General features: G+C 47.6%; 12 non-coding genes across 12 annotated transcripts; all 12 read right to left on the reverse strand.

Moving 5' to 3' along the window:
- Nucleotides 1–1,378: 1,378 nt before the first annotated feature.
- LOC140563095 (U1 spliceosomal RNA) lies at nucleotides 1,379–1,542 on the reverse strand. Its single transcript, XR_011980330.1, has one exon. It is a non-coding gene; the product is annotated as a U1 spliceosomal RNA (small nuclear RNA).
- A 1,649-nt stretch (nucleotides 1,543–3,191) lies between these two features.
- LOC140563116 (U1 spliceosomal RNA) lies at nucleotides 3,192–3,355 on the reverse strand. The gene has a single exon (XR_011980350.1). It is a non-coding gene; the product is annotated as a U1 spliceosomal RNA (small nuclear RNA).
- A 1,655-nt stretch (nucleotides 3,356–5,010) lies between these two features.
- Nucleotides 5,011–5,174, reverse strand: LOC140562970 (U1 spliceosomal RNA). Its single transcript, XR_011980210.1, has one exon. It is a non-coding gene; the product is annotated as a U1 spliceosomal RNA (small nuclear RNA).
- A 1,657-nt stretch (nucleotides 5,175–6,831) lies between these two features.
- On the reverse strand, nucleotides 6,832–6,995 carry LOC140562971 (U1 spliceosomal RNA). Its single transcript, XR_011980211.1, has one exon. It is a non-coding gene; the product is annotated as a U1 spliceosomal RNA (small nuclear RNA).
- Nucleotides 6,996–8,652: 1,657 nt separating this feature from the next.
- On the reverse strand, nucleotides 8,653–8,816 carry LOC140562972 (U1 spliceosomal RNA). Its single transcript, XR_011980212.1, has one exon. It is a non-coding gene; the product is annotated as a U1 spliceosomal RNA (small nuclear RNA).
- A 1,657-nt stretch (nucleotides 8,817–10,473) lies between these two features.
- Nucleotides 10,474–10,637, reverse strand: LOC140562973 (U1 spliceosomal RNA). Its single transcript, XR_011980213.1, has one exon. It is a non-coding gene; the product is annotated as a U1 spliceosomal RNA (small nuclear RNA).
- Nucleotides 10,638–12,294: 1,657 nt separating this feature from the next.
- LOC140563075 (U1 spliceosomal RNA) lies at nucleotides 12,295–12,458 on the reverse strand. The gene has a single exon (XR_011980311.1). It is a non-coding gene; the product is annotated as a U1 spliceosomal RNA (small nuclear RNA).
- Nucleotides 12,459–14,107: 1,649 nt separating this feature from the next.
- LOC140563122 (U1 spliceosomal RNA) lies at nucleotides 14,108–14,271 on the reverse strand. Its single transcript, XR_011980355.1, has one exon. It is a non-coding gene; the product is annotated as a U1 spliceosomal RNA (small nuclear RNA).
- A 1,655-nt stretch (nucleotides 14,272–15,926) lies between these two features.
- On the reverse strand, nucleotides 15,927–16,090 carry LOC140562975 (U1 spliceosomal RNA). The gene has a single exon (XR_011980215.1). It is a non-coding gene; the product is annotated as a U1 spliceosomal RNA (small nuclear RNA).
- Nucleotides 16,091–17,741: 1,651 nt separating this feature from the next.
- On the reverse strand, nucleotides 17,742–17,905 carry LOC140563123 (U1 spliceosomal RNA). The gene has a single exon (XR_011980356.1). It is a non-coding gene; the product is annotated as a U1 spliceosomal RNA (small nuclear RNA).
- Nucleotides 17,906–19,560: 1,655 nt separating this feature from the next.
- LOC140563124 (U1 spliceosomal RNA) lies at nucleotides 19,561–19,724 on the reverse strand. The gene has a single exon (XR_011980357.1). It is a non-coding gene; the product is annotated as a U1 spliceosomal RNA (small nuclear RNA).
- A 1,655-nt stretch (nucleotides 19,725–21,379) lies between these two features.
- LOC140562976 (U1 spliceosomal RNA) lies at nucleotides 21,380–21,543 on the reverse strand. Its single transcript, XR_011980216.1, has one exon. It is a non-coding gene; the product is annotated as a U1 spliceosomal RNA (small nuclear RNA).
- Between the last annotated feature and the right edge of the window lie 477 nt (nucleotides 21,544–22,020).

Genomic DNA, 22,020 nt, shown 5'->3' on the forward strand with positions numbered 1-22,020 from the left:
GGCTGCTCCACCAATTCTCTCCCTCCTACAAGGCCCAGGACAGGGGCTCAGTCCTGAACAACTCCCACAAGCAACAGTTATCATTAGCTAATTCAACAAACATCCTCATGCCCTGCTTCAGGTGGGTCACAGTAGGGGTGGACAATAGGACAATATCTTATCCATATCATGATCAACTCAACTATTGCATCTTTCATTACAAACAGTGCGTACTTACAGTCCCGTGCAAAACTTTAGGCAACCCTGGTCAAACGGTCTGTTAGCAAACATTTTTAGCAAGAGACAGTGTAGGATTTTTGTTCTGCACAACATTAGAGTGGAAAGAGGAAAGGAGCACCACGCAACAAAGATGGGCTCCCCAAGAGATTTCAGCTCTCGGATAACTTTTCTCAAGATCTCAGGCCTTAATTAGTTTCTTGGGGCTGTGGCTTGTTCACAGTCTTCGTCAGGAAAGCCCAGCTGACGCAAATGTCAAAGCTTTCTAAAAAGGGATTTCTCAAAGCTTAGCACTGCCGGCCAGCAGCCAGAGGCTCCTCTAATCAGCTACCTAGCACTACGAAAAGTTCAACAACCGCCCACCTCAAAGCAGGAGAAGGCTATAGGAAAAGCGTTTTAAGGTAGCCGCTTCCTCAGCACGTAACGTTGTTGAGAAATGGCAGTCAAAAGGAAGGGCCGAGGCCAAAGGCCAACTTGAGGTCCCTCTTGGAGTAAAGATTTAGCAGGCTCTGGAGTGATGGTGGACTGTTCCACAGTCTAAACAATGAGCCTGATGCATTTTGGAAAGGGCTCCTGTGGGCCGACCAGTCTTGTATCTCCATTCTATGCGTTCCTGTGAAATGTCCCGCTGTCTTGTGTTGCTGCATGGGCTTGAAGAACGACGTCTCGTTTCAATGTCAACAAGTTACAGTGAAGAACGACAATAAAAGCACTTGACCTGACGTAATATTCAGCCTTATTGTGAGAAATGACATCCCAATGTGTCCCAATATTCTTGTCTGAGCAGATGGTGGATATGGCCAGTGCTTCCACAACACTCACTGCTCACATGTCCGTTGTAAGGACAGCGTAATCAGGGCTGCTTGAATGGATTGAGTGTAGCGACTAAAAGAGGGTGTAGAAACGTTTTGTAGGAATTGATGTCTTTTTTGCTTCTTTCTAAAGCTTCAGATCTTTTCCCATTTTGGAAGGTGCCACGTGTGGATCCTGAAGTCAGTTCCGACTTGTCAAGCACGTACGAAGTAAAGACACGTGAAGAGAGCCGCTTGAAGCAGCTGGGTTATGACACCAGCTACCCCCCCGCAGAAGTCACAGCACACAAAAGCAATTTGACGTCCCAAGGACTGTTTTGTAAGAGCAATCTATCGTTAGACGAGAAAATCAGGGGAGAGCGCGAACGCAGTCCCCCACTACCAGAAATTATGCAGTCGAGATTCCCACATTTGGGGAATTCGCAGGGGTCAGCACAACCAGAGTGCAATGGTTGAGCCTTACCCTGGGTGAACCACCTTCTTGATCATGGTATCTCCCCTGCCAGGTAAGTATGAGTTCTTCACACACTGGGAAGTGGGACCACCACTGGCTGTCCTCTTCACTGAGACGGTAAAGACTACATGCGTTACACCACCCAGACACTGAAATAAAACACTGCAACAAAGACCCTACATACACACACACACACACAAACAAAGACATCACCAACAAATGCATTGGTGTGCTGCCTCACAAAACGCTTTACTTTGCCATGTTTCCGAAAACCACAACACTTCCCATGATGCACTGCTTCTGAGTGCGTACAATGCTGCTCACCAGAGGGGGCTGCTCCACCAATTCTCTCCCTCCTACAAGGCCCAGGACAGGGGCTCAGTCCTGAACAACTCCCACAAGCAACAGTTATCATTAGCTAATTCAACAAACATCCTCATGCCCTGCTTCAGGTGGGTCACAGTAGGGGTGGACAATAGGACAATATCTTATCCATATCATGATCAACTCAACTATTGCATCTTTCATTACAAACAGTGCGTACTTACAGTCCCATGCAAAACTTTAGGCAACCCTGGTCAAACGGTCTGTTAGCAAACATTTTTAGCAAGAGACAGTGTAGGATTTTTGTTCTGCACAACATTAGAGTGGAAAGAGGAAAGGAGCACCACGCAACAAAGATGGGCTCCCCAAGAGATTTCAGCTCTCGGATAACTTTTCTCAAGATCTCAGGCCTTAATTAGTTTCTTGGGGCTGTGGCTTGTTCACAGTCTTCGTCAGGAAAGCCCAGCTGACGCAAATGTCAAAGCTTTCTAAAAAGGGATTTCTCAAAGCTTAGCACTGCCGGCCAGCAGCCAGAGGCTCCTCTAATCAGCTACCTAGCACTACGAAAAGTTCAACAACCGCCCACCTCAAAGCAGGAGAAGGCTATAGGAAAAGCGTTTTAAGGTAGCCGCTTCCTCAGCACGTAACGTTGTTGAGAAATGGCAGTCAAAAGGAAGGGCCGAGGCCAAAGGCCAACTTGAGGTCCCTCTTGGAGTAAAGATTTAGCAGGCTCTGGAGTGATGGTGGACTGTTCCACAGTCTAAACAATGAGCCTGATGCATTTTGGAAAGGGCTCCTGTGGGCCGACCAGTCTTGTATCTCCATTCTATGCGTTCCTGTGAAATGTCCCGCTGTCTTGTGTTGCTGCATGGGCTTGAAGAACGACGTCTCGTTTCAATGTCAACAAGTTACAGTGAAGAACGACAATAAAAGCACTTGACCTGACGTGATATTCAGCCTTATTGTGAGAAATGACATCCCAATGTGTCCCAATATTCTTGTCTGAGCAGATGGTGGATATGGCCAGTGCTTCCACAACACTCACTGCTCACATGTCCGTTGTAAGGACAGCGTAATCAGGGCTGCTTGAATGGATTGAGTGTAGCGACTAAAAGAGGGTGTAGAAACGTTTTGTAGGAATTGATGTCTTTTTTGCTTCTTTCTAAAGCTTCAGATCTTTTCCCATTTTGGAAGGTGCCACGTGTGGATCCTGAAGTCAGTTCCGACTTGTCAAGCACGTACGAAGTAAAGACACATGAAGAGAGCCACTTGAAGCAGCTGGGTTATGACACAAGCTACCCCCCCGCAGGAGTCACAGCACGCAAAAGCAATTTGACGTACCAAGGACTGTTTTGTAAAAGCAATCTATCGTTAGACGAGAAAATCAGGGGAGAGCGCGAACGCAGTCCCCCACTACCAGAAATTATGCAGTCGAGATTCCCACATTTGGGGAATTCGCAGGGGTCAGCACAACCGGAGTGCAATGGTTGAGCCTCTCCCTGGGTGAACCACCTTCTTGATCATGGTATCTCACCTGCCAGGTAAGTATGAGTTCTTCACACACTGGGGAGTGGGACCACCACTGGCTGTCCTCTTCACTGAGACGGTAAAGACTACATGCGTTACACCACCCAGACACTGAAATAAAACACTGCAACAAAGACCCTACATACACACACACACACACACACACAAACAAAGACATCACCAACAAATGCATTGGTGTGCTGCCTCACAAAACGCTTTACTTTGCCATGTTTCGGAAAACCACAACACTTCCCATGATGCACTGCTTCTGAGTGCGTACAATGCTGCTCACCAGAGGGGGCTGCTCCACCAATTCTCTCCCTCCTACAAGGCCCAGGACAGGGGCTCAGTCCTGAACAACTCCCACAAGCAACAGTTATCATTAGCTAATTCAACAAACATCCTCATGCCCTGCTTCAGGTGGGTCACAGTAGGGGTGGACAATAGGACAATATCTTATCCATATCATGATCAACTCAACTATTGCATCTTTCATTACAAACAGTGCGTACTTACAGTCCCGTGCAAAACTTTAGGCAACCCTGGTCAAACGGTCTGTTAGCAAACATTTTTAGCAAGAGACAGTGTAGGATTTTTGTTCTGCACAACATTAGAGTGGAAAGAGGAAAGGAGCACCACGCAACAAAGATGGGCTCCCCAAGAGATTTCAGCTCTCGGATAACTTTTCTCAAGATCTCAGGCCTTAATTAGTTTCTTGGGGCTGTGGCTTGTTCACAGTCTTCGTCAGGAAAGCCCAGCTGACGCAAATGTCAAAGCTTTCTAAAAAGGGATTTCTCAAAGCTTAGCACTGCCGGCCAGCAGCCAGAGGCTCCTCTAATCAGCTACCTAGCACTACGAAAAGTTCAACAACCGCCCACCTCAAAGCAGGAGAAGGCTATAGGAAAAGCGTTTTAAGGTAGCCGCTTCCTCAGCACGTAACGTTGTTGAGAAATGGCAGTCAAAAGGAAGGGCCGAGGCCAAAGGCCAACTTGAGGTCCCTCTTGGAGTAAAGATTTAGCAGGCTCTGGAGTGATGGTGGACTGTTCCACAGTCTAAACAATGAGCCTGATGCATTTTGGAAAGGGCTCCTGTGGGCCGACCAGTCTTGTATCTCCATTCTATGCGTTCCTGTGAAATGTCCCGCTGTCTTGTGTTGCTGCATGGGCTTGAAGAACGACGTCTCGTTTCAATGTCAACAAGTTACAGTGAAGAACGACAATAAAAGCACTTGACCTGACGTGATATTCAGCCTTATTGTGAGAAATGACATCCCAATGTGTCCCAATATTCTTGTCTGAGCAGATGGTGGATATGGCCAGTGCTTCCACAACACTCACTGCTCACATGTCCGTTGTAAGGACAGCGTAATCAGGGCTGCTTGAATGGATTGAGTGTAGCGACTAAAAGAGGGTGTAGAAACGTTTTGTAGGAATTGATGTCTTTTTTGCTTCTTTCTAAAGCTTCAGATCTTTTCCCATTTTGGAAGGTGCCACGTGTGGATCCTGAAGTCAGTTCCGACTTGTCAAGCACGTACGAAGTAAAGACACGTGAAGAGAGCCACTTGAAGCAGCTGGGTTATGACACCAGCTACCCCCCCGCAGGAGTCACAGCACGCAAAAGCAATTTGACGTCCCAAGGACTGTTTTGTAAGAGCAATCTATCGTTAGACGAGAAAATCAGGGGAGAGCGCGAACGCAGTCCCCCACTACCAGAAATTATGCAGTCGAGATTCCCACATTTGGGGAATTCGCAGGGGTCAGCACAACCGGAGTGCAATGGTTGAGCCTCACCCTGGGTGAACCACCTTCTTGATCATGGTATCTCCCCTGCCAGGTAAGTATGAGTTCTTCACACACTGGGGAGTGGGACCACCACTGGCTGTCCTCTTCACTGAGACGGTAAAGACTACATGCGTTACACCACCCAGACACTGAAATAAAACACTGCAACAAAGACCCTACATACACACACACACACACACACACACAAACAAAGACATCACCAACAAATGCATTGGTGTGCTGCCTCACAAAACGCTTTACTTTGCCATGTTTCCGAAAACCACAACACTTCCCATGATGCACTGCTTCTGAGTGCGTACAATGCTGCTCACCAGAGGGGGCTGCTCCACCAATTCTCTCCCTCCTACAAGGCCCAGGACAGGGGCTCAGTCCTGAACAACTCCCACAAGCAACAGTTATCATTAGCTAATTCAACAAACATCCTCATGCCCTGCTTCAGGTGGGTCACAGTAGGGGTGGACAATAGGACAATATCTTATCCATATCATGATCAACTCAACTATTGCATCTTTCATTACAAACAGTGCGTACTTACAGTCCCGTGCAAAACTTTAGGCAACCCTGGTCAAACGGTCTGTTAGCAAACATTTTTAGCAAGAGACAGTGTAGGATTTTTGTTCTGCACAACATTAGAGTGGAAAGAGGAAAGGAGCACCACGCAACAAAGATGGGCTCCCCAAGAGATTTCAGCTCTCGGATAACTTTTCTCAAGATCTCAGGCCTTAATTAGTTTCTTGGGGCTGTGGCTTGTTCACAGTCTTCGTCAGGAAAGCCCAGCTGACGCAAATGTCAAAGCTTTCTAAAAAGGGATTTCTCAAAGCTTAGCACTGCCGGCCAGCAGCCAGAGGCTCCTCTAATCAGCTACCTAGCACTACGAAAAGTTCAACAACCGCCCACCTCAAAGCAGGAGAAGGCTATAGGAAAAGCGTTTTAAGGTAGCCGCTTCCTCAGCACGTAACGTTGTTGAGAAATGGCAGTCAAAAGGAAGGGCCGAGGCCAAAGGCCAACTTGAGGTCCCTCTTGGAGTAAAGATTTAGCAGGCTCTGGAGTGATGGTGGACTGTTCCACAGTCTAAACAATGAGCCTGATGCATTTTGGAAAGGGCTCCTGTGGGCCGACCAGTCTTGTATCTCCATTCTATGCGTTCCTGTGAAATGTCCCGCTGTCTTGTGTTGCTGCATGGGCTTGAAGAACGACGTCTCGTTTCAATGTCAACAAGTTACAGTGAAGAACGACAATAAAAGCACTTGACCTGACGTAATATTCAGCCTTATTGTGAGAAATGACATCCCAATGTGTCCCAATATTCTTGTCTGAGCAGATGGTGGATATGGCCAGTGCTTCCACAACACTCACTGCTCACATGTCCGTTGTAAGGACAGCGTAATCAGGGCTGCTTGAATGGATTGAGTGTAGCGACTAAAAGAGGGTGTAGAAACGTTTTGTAGGAATTGATGTCTTTTTTGCTTCTTTCTAAAGCTTCAGATCTTTTCCCATTTTGGAAGGTGCCACGTGTGGATCCTGAAGTCAGTTCCGACTTGTCAAGCACGTACGAAGTAAAGACACGTGAAGAGAGCCGCTTGAAGCAGCTGGGTTATGACACCAGCTACCCCCCCGCAGGAGTCACAGCACGCAAAAGCAATTTGACGTCCCAAGGACTGTTTTGTAAGAGCAATCTATCGTTAGACGAGAAAATCAGGGGAGAGCGCGAACGCAGTCCCCCACTACCAGAAATTATGCAGTCGAGATTCCCACATTTGGGGAATTCGCAGGGGTCAGCACAACCGGAGTGCAATGGTTGAGCCTCACCCTGGGTGAACCACCTTCTTGATCATGGTATCTCCCCTGCCAGGTAAGTATGAGTTCTTCACACACTGGAGAGTGGGACCACCACTGGCTGTCCTCTTCACTGAGACGGTAAAGACTACATGCGTTACACCACCCAGACACTGAAATAAAACACTGCAACAAAGACCCTACATACACACACACACACACACACACACAAACAAAGACATCACCAACAAATGCATTGGTGTGCTGCCTCACAAAACGCTTTACTTTGCCATGTTTCCGAAAACCACAACACTTCCCATGATGCACTGCTTCTGAGTGCGTACAATGCTGCTCACCAGAGGGGGCTGCTCCACCAATTCTCTCCCTCCTACAAGGCCCAGGACAGGGGCTCAGTCCTGAACAACTCCCACAAGCAACAGTTATCATTAGCTAATTCAACAAACATCCTCATGCCCTGCTTCAGGTGGGTCACAGTAGGGGTGGACAATAGGACAATATCTTATCCATATCATGATCAACTCAACTATTGCATCTTTCATTACAAACAGTGCGTACTTACAGTCCCGTGCAAAACTTTAGGCAACCCTGGTCAAACGGTCTGTTAGCAAACATTTTTAGCAAGAGACAGTGTAGGATTTTTGTTCTGCACAACATTAGAGTGGAAAGAGGAAAGGAGCACCACGCAACAAAGATGGGCTCCCCAAGAGATTTCAGCTCTCGGATAACTTTTCTCAAGATCTCAGGCCTTAATTAGTTTCTTGGGGCTGTGGCTTGTTCACAGTCTTCGTCAGGAAAGCCCAGCTGACGCAAATGTCAAAGCTTTCTAAAAAGGGATTTCTCAAAGCTTAGCACTGCCGGCCAGCAGCCAGAGGCTCCTCTAATCAGCTACCTAGCACTACGAAAAGTTCAACAACCGCCCACCTCAAAGCAGGAGAAGGCTATAGGAAAAGCGTTTTAAGGTAGCCGCTTCCTCAGCACGTAACGTTGTTGAGAAATGGCAGTCAAAAGGAAGGGCCGAGGCCAAAGGCCAACTTGAGGTCCCTCTTGGAGTAAAGATTTAGCAGGCTCTGGAGTGATGGTGGACTGTTCCACAGTCTAAACAATGAGCCTGATGCATTTTGGAAAGGGCTCCTGTGGGCCGACCAGTCTTGTATCTCCATTCTATGCGTTCCTGTGAAATGTCCCGCTGTCTTGTGTTGCTGCATGGGCTTGAAGAACGACGTCTCGTTTCAATGTCAACAAGTTACAGTGAAGAACGACAATAAAAGCACTTGACCTGACGTAATATTCAGCCTTATTGTGAGAAATGACATCCCAATGTGTCCCAATATTCTTGTCTGAGCAGATGGTGGATATGGCCAGTGCTTCCACAACACTCACTGCTCACATGTCCGTTGTAAGGACAGCGTAATCAGGGCTGCTTGAATGGATTGAGTGTAGCGACTAAAAGAGGGTGTAGAAACGTTTTGTAGGAATTGATGTCTTTTTTGCTTCTTTCTAAAGCTTCAGATCTTTTCCCATTTTGGAAGGTGCCACGTGTGGATCCTGAAGTCAGTTCCGACTTGTCAAGCACGTACGAAGTAAAGACACGTGAAGAGAGCCGCTTGAAGCAGCTGGGTTATGACACCAGCTACCCCCCCGCAGGAGTCACAGCACGCAAAAGCAATTTGACGTCCCAAGGACTGTTTTGTAAGAGCAATCTATCGTTAGACGAGAAAATCAGGGGAGAGCGCGAACGCAGTCCCCCACTACCAGAAATTATGCAGTCGAGATTCCCACATTTGGGGAATTCGCAGGGGTCAGCACAACCGGAGTGCAATGGTTGAGCCTCACCCTGGGTGAACCACCTTCTTGATCATGGTATCTCCCCTGCCAGGTAAGTATGAGTTCTTCACACACTGGGGAGTGGGACCACCACTGGCTGTCCTCTTCACTGAGACGGTAAAGACTACATGCGTTACACCACCCAGACACTGAAATAAAACACTGCAACAAAGACCCTACATACACACACACACACACACACACACAAACAAAGACATCACCAACAAATGCATTGGTGTGCTGCCTCACAAAACGCTTTACTTTGCCATGTTTCCGAAAACCACAACACTTCCCATGATGCACTGCTTCTGAGTGCGTACAATGCTGCTCACCAGAGGGGGCTGCTCCACCAATTCTCTCCCTCCTACAAGGCCCAGGACAGGGGCTCAGTCCTGAACAACTCCCACAAGCAACAGTTATCATTAGCTAATTCAACAAACATCCTCATGCCCTGCTTCAGGTGGGTCACAGTAGGGGTGGACAATAGGACAATATCTTATCCATATCATGATCAACTCAACTATTGCATCTTTCATTACAAACAGTGCGTACTTACAGTCCCGTGCAAAACTTTAGGCAACCCTGGTCAAACGGTCTGTTAGCAAACATTTTTAGCAAGAGACAGTGTAGGATTTTTGTTCTGCACAACATTAGAGTGGAAAGAGGAAAGGAGCACCACGCAACAAAGATGGGCTCCCCAAGAGATTTCAGCTCTCGGATAACTTTTCTCAAGATCTCAGGCCTTAATTAGTTTCTTGGGGCTGTGGCTTGTTCACAGTCTTCGTCAGGAAAGCCCAGCTGACGCAAATGTCAAAGCTTTCTAAAAAGGGATTTCTCAAAGCTTAGCACTGCCGGCCAGCAGCCAGAGGCTCCTCTAATCAGCTACCTAGCACTACGAAAAGTTCAACAACCGCCCACCTCAAAGCAGGAGAAGGCTATAGGAAAAGCGTTTTAAGGTAGCCGCTTCCTCAGCACGTAACGTTGTTGAGAAATGGCAGTCAAAAGGAAGGGCCGAGGCCAAAGGCCAACTTGAGGTCCCTCTTGGAGTAAAGATTTAGCAGGCTCTGGAGTGATGGTGGACTGTTCCACAGTCTAAACAATGAGCCTGATGCATTTTGGAAAGGGCTCCTGTGGGCCGACCAGTCTTGTATCTCCATTCTATGCGTTCCTGTGAAATGTCCCGCTGTCTTGTGTTGCTGCATGGGCTTGAAGAACGACGTCTCGTTTCAATGTCAACAAGTTACAGTGAAGAACGACAATAAAAGCACTTGACCTGACGTAATATTCAGCCTTATTGTGAGAAATGACATCCCAATGTGTCCCAATATTCTTGTCTGAGCAGATGGTGGATATGGCCAGTGCTTCCACAACACTCACTGCTCACATGTCCGTTGTAAGGACAGCGTAATCAGGGCTGCTTGAATGGATTGAGTGTAGCGACTAAAAGAGGGTGTAGAAACGTTTTGTAGGAATTGATGTCTTTTTTGCTTCTTTCTAAAGCTTCAGATCTTTTCCCATTTTGGAAGGTGCCACGTGTGGATCCTGAAGTCAGTTCCGACTTGTCAAGCACGTACGAAGTAAAGACACGTGAAGAGAGCCGCTTGAAGCAGCTGGGTTATGACACCAGCTACCCCCCCGCAGGAGTCACAGCACGCAAAAGCAATTTGACGTCCCAAGGACTGTTTTGTAAGAGCAATCTATCGTTAGACGAGAAAATCAGGGGAGAGCGCGAACGCAGTCCCCCACTACCAGAAATTATGCAGTCGAGATTCCCACATTTGGGGAATTCGCAGGGGTCAGCACAACCGGAGTGCAATGGTTGAGCCTCACCCTGGGTGAACCACCTTCTTGATCATGGTATCTCCCCTGCCAGGTAAGTATGAGTTCTTCACACACTGGGGAGTGGGACCACCACTGGCTGTCCTCTTCACTGAGACGGTAAAGACTACATGCGTTACACCACCCAGACACTGAAATAAAACACTGCAACAAAGACCCTACATACACACACACACACACACACACACAAACAAAGACATCACCAACAAATGCATTGGTGTGCTGCCTCACAAAACGCTTTACTTTGCCATGTTTCCGAAAACCACAACACTTCCCATGATGCACTGCTTCTGAGTGCGTACAATGCTGCTCACCAGAGGGGGCTGCTCCACCAATTCTCTCCCTCCTACAAGGCCCAGGACAGGGGCTCAGTCCTGAACAACTCCCACAAGCAACAGTTATCATTAGCTAATTCAACAAACATCCTCATGCCCTGCTTCAGGTGGGTCACAGTAGGGGTGGACAATAGGACAATATCTTATCCATATCATGATCAACTCAACTATTGCATCTTTCATTACAAACAGTGCGTACTTACAGTCCCGTGCAAAACTTTAGGCAACCCTGGTCAAACGGTCTGTTAGCAAACATTTTTAGCAAGAGACAGTGTAGGATTTTTGTTCTGCACAACATTAGAGTGGAAAGAGGAAAGGAGCACCACGCAACAAAGATGGGCTCCCCAAGAGATTTCAGCTCTCGGATAACTTTTCTCAAGATCTCAGGCCTTAATTAGTTTCTTGGGGCTGTGGCTTGTTCACAGTCTTCGTCAGGAAAGCCCAGCTGACGCAAATGTCAAAGCTTTCTAAAAAGGGATTTCTCAAAGCTTAGCACTGCCGGCCAGCAGCCAGAGGCTCCTCTAATCAGCTACCTAGCACTACGAAAAGTTCAACAACCGCCCACCTCAAAGCAGGAGAAGGCTATAGGAAAAGCGTTTTAAGGTAGCCGCTTCCTCAGCACGTAACGTTGTTGAGAAATGGCAGTCAAAAGGAAGGGCCGAGGCCAAAGGCCAACTTGAGGTCCCTCTTGGAGTAAAGATTTAGCAGGCTCTGGAGTGATGGTGGACTGTTCCACAGTCTAAACAATGAGCCTGATGCATTTTGGAAAGGGCTCCTGTGGGCCGACCAGTCTTGTATCTCCATTCTATGCGTTCCTGTGAAATGTCCCGCTGTCTTGTGTTGCTGCATGGGCTTGAAGAACGACGTCTCGTTTCAATGTCAACAAGTTACAGTGAAGAACGACAATAAAAGCACTTGACCTGACGTAATATTCAGCCTTATTGTGAGAAATGACATCCCAATGTGTCCCAATATTCTTGTCTGAGCAGATGGTGGATATGGCCAGTGCTTCCACAACACTCACTGCTCACATGTCCGTTGTAAGGACAGCGTAATCAGGGCTGCTTGAATGGATTGAGTGTAGCGACTAAAAGAGGGTGTAGAAACGTTTTGTAGGAATTGATGTCTTTTTTGCTTCTTTCTAAAGCTTCAGATCTTTTCCCATTTTGGAAGGTGCCACGTGTGGATCCTGAAGTCAGTTCCGACTTGTCAAGCACGTACGAAGTAAAGACACGTGAAGAGAGCCGCTTGAAGCAGCTGGGTTATGACACCAGCTACCCCCCCGCAGGAGTCACAGCACGCAAAAGCAATTTGACGTCCCAAGGACTGTTTTGTAAGAGCAATCTATCGTTAGACGAGAAAATCAGGGGAGAGCGCGAACGCAGTCCCCCACTACCAGAAATTATGCAGTCGAGATTCCCACATTTGGGGAATTCGCAGGGGTCAGCACAACCGGAATGCAATGGTTGAGCCTCACCCTGGGTGAACCACCTTCTTGATCATGGTATCTCCCCTGCCAGGTAAGTATGAGTTCTTCACACACTGGGGAGTGGGACCACCACTGGCTGTCCTCTTCACTGAGACGGTAAAGACTACATGCGTTACACCACCCAGACACTGAAATAAAACACTGCAACAAAGACCCTACATACACACACACACACACAAACAAAGACATCACCAACAAATGCATTGGTGTGCTGCCTCACAAAACGCTTTACTTTGCCATGTTTCCGAAAACCACAACACTTCCCATGATGCACTGCTTCTGAGTGCGTACAATGCTGCTCACCAGAGGGGGCTGCTCCACCAATTCTCTCCCTCCTACAAGGCCCAGGACAGGGGCTCAGTCCTGAACAACTCCCACAAGCAACAGTTATCATTAGCTAATTCAACAAACATCCTCATGCCCTGCTTCAGGTGGGTCACAGTAGGGGTGGACAATAGGACAATATCTTATCCATATCATGATCAACTCAACTATTGCATCTTTCATTACAAACAGTGCGTACTTACAGTCCCGTGCAAAACTTTAGGCAACCCTGGTCAAACGGTCTGTTAGCAAACATTTTTAGCAAGAGACAGTGTAGGATTTTTGTTCTGCACAACATTAGAGTGGAAAGAGGAAAGGAGCACCACGCAACAAAGATGGGCTCCCCAAGAGATTTCAGCTCTCGGATAACTTTTCTCAAGATCTCAGGCCTTAATTAGTTTCTTGGGGCTGTGGCTTGTTCACAGTCTTCGTCAGGAAAGCCCAGCTGACGCAAATGTCAAAGCTTTCTAAAAAGGGATTTCTCAAAGCTTAGCACTGCCGGCCAGCAGCCAGAGGCTCCTCTAATCAGCTACCTAGCACTACGAAAAGTTCAACAACCGCCCACCTCAAAGCAGGAGAAGGCTATAGGAAAAGCGTTTTAAGGTAGCCGCTTCCTCAGCACGTAACGTTGTTGAGAAATGGCAGTCAAAAGGAAGGGCCGAGGCCAAAGGCCAACTTGAGGTCCCTCTTGGAGTAAAGATTTAGCAGGCTCTGGAGTGATGGTGGACTGTTCCACAGTCTAAACAATGAGCCTGATGCATTTTGGAAAGGGCTCCTGTGGGCCGACCAGTCTTGTATCTCCATTCTATGCGTTCCTGTGAAATGTCCCGCTGTCTTGTGTTGCTGCATGGGCTTGAAGAACGACGTCTCGTTTCAATGTCAACAAGTTACAGTGAAGAACGACAATAAAAGCACTTGACCTGACGTAATATTCAGCCTTATTGTGAGAAATGACATCCCAATGTGTCCCAATATTCTTGTCTGAGCAGATGGTGGATATGGCCAGTGCTTCCACAACACTCACTGCTCACATGTCCGTTGTAAGGACAGCGTAATCAGGGCTGCTTGAATGGATTGAGTGTAGCGACTAAAAGAGGGTGTAGAAACGTTTTGTAGGAATTGATGTCTTTTTTGCTTCTTTCTAAAGCTTCAGATCTTTTCCCATTTTGGAAGGTGCCACGTGTGGATCCTGAAGTCAGTTCCGACTTGTCAAGCACGTAAGAAGTAAAGACACGTGAAGAGAGCCGCTTGAAGCAGCTGGGTTATGACACCAGCTACCCCCCCGCAGGAGTCACAGCACGCAAAAGCAATTTGACGTCCCAAGGACTGTTTTGTAAGAGCAATCTATCGTTAGACGAGAAAATCAGGGGAGAGCGCGAACACAGTCCCCCACTACCAGAAATTATGCAGTCGAGATTCCCACATTTGGGGAATTCGCAGGGGTCAGCACAACCGGAGTGCAATGGTTGAGCCTCACCCTGGGTGAACCACCTTCTTGATCATGGTATCTTCCCTGCCAGGTAAGTATGAGTTCTTCACACACTGGGGAGTGGGACCACCACTGGCTGTCCTCTTCACTGAGACGGTAAAGACTACATGCGTTACACCACCCAGACACTGAAATAAAACACTGCAACAAAGACCCTACATACACACACACACACACACACACAAACAAAGACATCACCAACAAATGCATTGGTGTGCTGCCTCACAAAACGCTTTACTTTGCCATGTTTCCGAAAACCACAACACTTCCCATGATGCACTGCTTCTGAGTGCGTACAATGCTGCTCACCAGAGGGGGCTGCTCCACCAATTCTCTCCCTCCTACAAGGCCCAGGACAGGGGCTCAGTCCTGAACAACTCCCACAAGCAACAGTTATCATTAGCTAATTCAACAAACATCCTCATGCCCTGCTTCAGGTGGGTCACAGTAGGGGTGGACAATAGGACAATATCTTATCCATATCATGATCAACTCAACTATTGCATCTTTCATTACAAACAGTGCGTACTTACAGTCCCGTGCAAAACTTTAGGCAACCCTGGTCAAACGGTCTGTTAGCAAACATTTTTAGCAAGAGACAGTGTAGGATTTTTGTTCTGCACAACATTAGAGTGGAAAGAGGAAAGGAGCACCACGCAACAAAGATGGGCTCCCCAAGAGATTTCAGCTCTCGGATAACTTTTCTCAAGATCTCAGGCCTTAATTAGTTTCTTGGGGCTGTGGCTTGTTCACAGTCTTCGTCAGGAAAGCCCAGCTGACGCAAATGTCAAAGCTTTCTAAAAAGGGATTTCTCAAAGCTTAGCACTGCCGGCCAGCAGCCAGAGGCTCCTCTAATCAGCTACCTAGCACTACGAAAAGTTCAACAACCGCCCACCTCAAAGCAGGAGAAGGCTATAGGAAAAGCGTTTTAAGGTAGCCGCTTCCTCAGCACGTAACGTTGTTGAGAAATGGCAGTCAAAAGGAAGGGCCGAGGCCAAAGGCCAACTTGAGGTCCCTCTTGGAGTAAAGATTTAGCAGGCTCTGGAGTGATGGTGGACTGTTCCACAGTCTAAACAATGAGCCTGATGCATTTTGGAAAGGGCTCCTGTGGGCCGACCAGTCTTGTATCTCCATTCTATGCGTTCCTGTGAAATGTCCCGCTGTCTTGTGTTGCTGCATGGGCTTGAAGAACGACGTCTCGTTTCAATGTCAACAAGTTACAGTGAAGAACGACAATAAAAGCACTTGACCTGACGTAATATTCAGCCTTATTGTGAGAAATGACATCCCAATGTGTCCCAATATTCTTGTCTGAGCAGATGGTGGATATGGCCAGTGCTTCCACAACACTCACTGCTCACATGTCCGTTGTAAGGACAGCGTAATCAGGGCTGCTTGAATGGATTGAGTGTAGCGACTAAAAGAGGGTGTAGAAACGTTTTGTAGGAATTGATGTCTTTTTTGCTTCTTTCTAAAGCTTCAGATCTTTTCCCATTTTGGAAGGTGCCACGTGTGGATCCTGAAGTCAGTTCCGACTTGTCAAGCACGTACGAAGTAAAGACACGTGAAGAGAGCCGCTTGAAGCAGCTGGGTTATGACACCAGCTACCCCCCCGCAGGAGTCACAGCACGCAAAAGCAATTTGACGTCCCAAGGACTGTTTTGTAAGAGCAATCTATCGTTAGACGAGAAAATCAGGGGAGAGCGCGAACGCAGTCCCCCACTACCAGAAATTATGCAGTCGAGATTCCCACATTTGGGGAATTCGCAGGGGTCAGCACAACCGGAGTGCAATGGTTGAGCCTCACCCTGGGTGAACCACCTTCTTGATCATGGTATCTCCCCTGCCAGGTAAGTATGAGTTCTTCACACACTGGGGAGTGGGACCACCACTGGCTGTCCTCTTCACTGAGACGGTAAAGACTACATGCGTTACACCACCCAGACACTGAAATAAAACACTGCAACAAAGACCCTACATACACACACACACACACACAAACAAAGACATCACCAACAAATGCATTGGTGTGCTGCCTCACAAAACGCTTTACTTTGCCATGTTTCCGAAAACCACAACACTTCCCATGATGCACTGCTTCTGAGTGCGTACAATGCTGCTCACCAGAGGGGGCTGCTCCACCAATTCTCTCCCTCCTACAAGGCCCAGGACAGGGGCTCAGTCCTGAACAACTCCCACAAGCAACAGTTATCATTAGCTAATTCAACAAACATCCTCATGCCCTGCTTCAGGTGGGTCACAGTAGGGGTGGACAATAGGACAATATCTTATCCATATCATGATCAACTCAACTATTGCATCTTTCATTACAAACAGTGCGTACTTACAGTCCCGTGCAAAACTTTAGGCAACCCTGGTCAAACGGTCTGTTAGCAAACATTTTTAGCAAGAGACAGTGTAGGATTTTTGTTCTGCACAACATTAGAGTGGAAAGAGGAAAGGAGCACCACGCAACAAAGATGGGCTCCCCAAGAGATTTCAGCTCTCGGATAACTTTTCTCAAGATCTCAGGCCTTAATTAGTTTCTTGGGGCTGTGGCTTGTTCACAGTCTTCGTCAGGAAAGCCCAGCTGACGCAAATGTCAAAGCTTTCTAAAAAGGGATTTCTCAAAGCTTAGCACTGCCGGCCAGCAGCCAGAGGCTCCTCTAATCAGCTACCTAGCACTACGAAAAGTTCAACAACCGCCCACCTCAAAGCAGGAGAAGGCTATAGGAAAAGCGTTTTAAGGTAGCCGCTTCCTCAGCACGTAACGTTGTTGAGAAATGGCAGTCAAAAGGAAGGGCCGAGGCCAAAGGCCAACTTGAGGTCCCTCTTGGAGTAAAGATTTAGCAGGCTCTGGAGTGATGGTGGACTGTTCCACAGTCTAAACAATGAGCCTGATGCATTTTGGAAAGGGCTCCTGTGGGCCGACCAGTCTTGTATCTCCATTCTATGCGTTCCTGTGAAATGTCCCGCTGTCTTGTGTTGCTGCATGGGCTTGAAGAACGACGTCTCGTTTCAATGTCAACAAGTTACAGTGAAGAACGACAATAAAAGCACTTGACCTGACGTAATATTCAGCCTTATTGTGAGAAATGACATCCCAATGTGTCCCAATATTCTTGTCTGAGCAGATGGTGGATATGGCCAGTGCTTCCACAACACTCACTGCTCACATGTCCGTTGTAAGGACAGCGTAATCAGGGCTGCTTGAATGGATTGAGTGTAGCGACTAAAAGAGGGTGTAGAAACGTTTTGTAGGAATTGATGTCTTTTTTGCTTCTTTCTAAAGCTTCAGATCTTTTCCCATTTTGGAAGGTGCCACGTGTGGATCCTGAAGTCAGTTCCGACTTGTCAAGCACGTACGAAGTAAAGACACGTGAAGAGAGCCGCTTGAAGCAGCTGGGTTATGACACCAGCTACCCCCCCGCAGGAGTCACAGCACGCAAAAGCAATTTGACGTCCCAAGGACTGTTTTGTAAGAGCAATCTATCGTTAGACGAGAAAATCAGGGGAGAGCGCGAACACAGTCCCCCACTACCAGAAATTATGCAGTCGAGATTCCCACATTTGGGGAATTCGCAGGGGTCAGCACAACCGGAGTGCAATGGTTGAGCCTCACCCTGGGTGAACCACCTTCTTGATCATGGTATCTTCCCTGCCAGGTAAGTATGAGTTCTTCACACACTGGGGAGTGGGACCACCACTGGCTGTCCTCTTCACTGAGACGGTAAAGACTACATGCGTTACACCACCCAGACACTGAAATAAAACACTGCAACAAAGACCCTACATACACACACACACACACACACACAAACAAAGACATCACCAACAAATGCATTGGTGTGCTGCCTCACAAAACGCTTTACTTTGCCATGTTTCCGAAAACCACAACACTTCCCATGATGCACTGCTTCTGAGTGCGTACAATGCTGCTCACCAGAGGGGGCTGCTCCACCAATTCTCTCCCTCCTACAAGGCCCAGGACAGGGGCTCAGTCCTGAACAACTCCCACAAGCAACAGTTATCATTAGCTAATTCAACAAACATCCTCATGCCCTGCTTCAGGTGGGTCACAGTAGGGGTGGACAATAGGACAATATCTTATCCATATCATGATCAACTCAACTATTGCATCTTTCATTACAAACAGTGCGTACTTACAGTCCCGTGCAAAACTTTAGGCAACCCTGGTCAAACGGTCTGTTAGCAAACATTTTTAGCAAGAGACAGTGTAGGATTTTTGTTCTGCACAACATTAGAGTGGAAAGAGGAAAGGAGCACCACGCAACAAAGATGGGCTCCCCAAGAGATTTCAGCTCTCGGATAACTTTTCTCAAGATCTCAGGCCTTAATTAGTTTCTTGGGGCTGTGGCTTGTTCACAGTCTTCGTCAGGAAAGCCCAGCTGACGCAAATGTCAAAGCTTTCTAAAAAGGGATTTCTCAAAGCTTAGCACTGCCGGCCAGCAGCCAGAGGCTCCTCTAATCAGCTACCTAGCACTACGAAAAGTTCAACAACCGCCCACCTCAAAGCAGGAGAAGGCTATAGGAAAAGCGTTTTAAGGTAGCCGCTTCCTCAGCACGTAACGTTGTTGAGAAATGGCAGTCAAAAGGAAGGGCCGAGGCCAAAGGCCAACTTGAGGTCCCTCTTGGAGTAAAGATTTAGCAGGCTCTGGAGTGATGGTGGACTGTTCCACAGTCTAAACAATGAGCCTGATGCATTTTGGAAAGGGCTCCTGTGGGCCGACCAGTCTTGTATCTCCATTCTATGCGTTCCTGTGAAATGTCCCGCTGTCTTGTGTTGCTGCATGGGCTTGAAGAACGACGTCTCGTTTCAATGTCAACAAGTTACAGTGAAGAACGACAATAAAAGCACTTGACCTGACGTAATATTCAGCCTTATTGTGAGAAATGACATCCCAATGTGTCCCAATATTCTTGTCTGAGCAGATGGTGGATATGGCCAGTGCTTCCACAACACTCACTGCTCACATGTCCGTTGTAAGGACAGCGTAATCAGGGCTGCTTGAATGGATTGAGTGTAGCGACTAAAAGAGGGTGTAGAAACGTTTTGTAGGAATTGATGTCTTTTTTGCTTCTTTCTAAAGCTTCAGATCTTTTCCCATTTTGGAAGGTGCCACGTGTGGATCCTGAAGTCAGTTCCGACTTGTCAAGCACGTACGAAGTAAAGACACGTGAAGAGAGCCGCTTGAAGCAGCTGGGTTATGACACCAGCTACCCCCCCGCAGGAGTCACAGCACGCAAAAGCAATTTGACGTCCCAAGGACTGTTTTGTAAGAGCAATCTATCGTTAGACGAGAAAATCAGGGGAGAGCGCGAACACAGTCCCCCACTACCAGAAATTATGCAGTCGAGATTCCCACATTTGGGGAATTCGCAGGGGTCAGCACAACCGGAGTGCAATGGTTGAGCCTCACCCTGGGTGAACCACCTTCTTGATCATGGTATCTTCCCTGCCAGGTAAGTATGAGTTCTTCACACACTGGGGAGTGGGACCACCACTGGCTGTCCTCTTCACTGAGACGGTAAAGACTACATGCGTTACACCACCCAGACACTGAAATAAAACACTGCAACAAAGACCCTACATACACACACACACACACACACACAAACAAAGACATCACCAACAAATGCATTGGTGTGCTGCCTCACAAAACGCTTTACTTTGCCATGTTTCCGAAAACCACAACACTTCCCATGATGCACTGCTTCTGAGTGCGTACAATGCTGCTCACCAGAGGGGGCTGCTCCACCAATTCTCTCCCTCCTACAAGGCCCAGGACAGGGGCTCAGTCCTGAACAACTCCCACAAGCAACAGTTATCATTAGCTAATTCAACAAACATCCTCATGCCCTGCTTCAGGTGGGTCACAGTAGGGGTGGACAATAGGACAATATCTTATCCATATCATGATCAACTCAACTATTGCATCTTTCATTACAAACAGTGCGTACTTACAGTCCCGTGCAAAACTTTAGGCAACCCTGGTCAAACGGTCTGTTAGCAAACATTTTTAGCAAGAGACAGTGTAGGATTTTTGTTCTGCACAACATTAGAGTGGAAAGAGGAAAGGAGCACCACGCAACAAAGATGGGCTCCCCAAGAGATTTCAGCTCTCGGATAACTTTTCTCAAGATCTCAGGCCTTAATTAGTTTCTTGGGGCTGTGGCTTGTTCACAGTCTTCGTCAGGAAAGCCCAGCTGACGCAAATGTCAAAGCTTTCTAAAAAGGGATTTCTCAAAGCTTAGCACTGCCGGCCAGCAGCCAGAGGCTCCTCTAATCAGCTACCTAGCACTACGAAAAGTTCAACAACCGCCCACCTCAAAGCAGGAGAAGGCTATAGGAAAAGCGTTTTAAGGTAGCCGCTTCCTCAGCACGTAACGTTGTTGAGAAATGGCAGTCAAAAGGAAGGGCCGAGGCCAAAGGCCAACTTGAGGTCCCTCTTGGAGTAAAGATTTAGCAGGCTCTGGAGTGATGGTGGACTGTTCCACAGTCTAAACAATGAGCCTGATGCATTTTGGAAAGGGCTCCTGTGGGCCGACCAGTCTTGTATCTCCATTCTATGCGTTCCTGTGAAATGTCCCGCTGTCTTGTGTTGCTGCATGGGCTTGAAGAACGACGTCTCGTTTCAATGTCAACAAGTTACAGTGAAGAACGACAATAAAAGCACTTGACCTGACGTAATATTCAGCCTTATTGTGAGAAATGACATCCCAATGTGTCCCAATATTCTTGTCTGAGCAGATGGTGGATATGGCCAGTGCTTCCACAACACTCACTGCTCACATGTCCGTTGTAAGGACAGCGTAATCAGGGCTGCTTGAATGGATTGAGTGTAGCGACTAAAAGAGGGTGTAGAAACGTTTTGTAGGAATTGATGTCTTTTTTGCTTCTTTCTAAAGCTTCAGATCTTTTCCCATTTTGGAAGGTGCCACGTGTGGATCCTGAAGTCAGTTCCGACTTGTCAAGCACGTACGAAGTAAAGACACGTGAAGAGAGCCGCTTGAAGCAGCTGGGTTATGACACCAGCTACCCCCCCGCAGGAGTCACAGCACGCAAAAGCAATTTGACGTCCCAAGGACTGTTTTGTAAGAGCAATCTATCGTTAGACGAGAAAATCAGGGGAGAGCGCGAACGCAGTCCCCCACTACCAGAAATTATGCAGTCGAGATTCCCACATTTGGGGAATTCGCAGGGGTCAGCACAACCGGAGTGCAATGGTTGAGCCTCACCCTGGGTGAACCACCTTCTTGATCATGGTATCTCCCCTGCCAGGTAAGTATGAGTTCTTCACACACTGGGGAGTGGGACCACCACTGGCTGTCCTCTTCACTGAGACGGTAAAGACTACATGCGTTACACCACCCAGACACTGAAATAAAACACTGCAACAAAGACCCTACATACACACACACACACACACACACACACAAACAAAGACATCACCAACAAATGCATTGGTGTGCTGCCTCACAAAACGCTTTACTTTGCCATGTTTCCGAAAACCACAACACTTCCCATGATGCACTGCTTCTGAGTGCGTACAATGCTGCTCACCAGAGGGGGCTGCTCCACCAATTCTCTCCCTCCTACAAGGCCCAGGACAGGGGCTCAGTCCTGAACAACTCCCACAAGCAACAGTTATCATTAGCTAATTCAACAAACATCCTCATGCCCTGCTTCAGGTGGGTCACAGTAGGGGTGGACAATAGGACAATATCTTATCCATATCATGATCAACTCAACTATTGCATCTTTCA

Source organism: Salminus brasiliensis, chromosome 9 (assembly GCF_030463535.1).
Source record: "Salminus brasiliensis chromosome 9, fSalBra1.hap2, whole genome shotgun sequence".
Taxonomy (NCBI): Eukaryota; Metazoa; Chordata; class Actinopteri; order Characiformes; family Bryconidae; genus Salminus; species Salminus brasiliensis.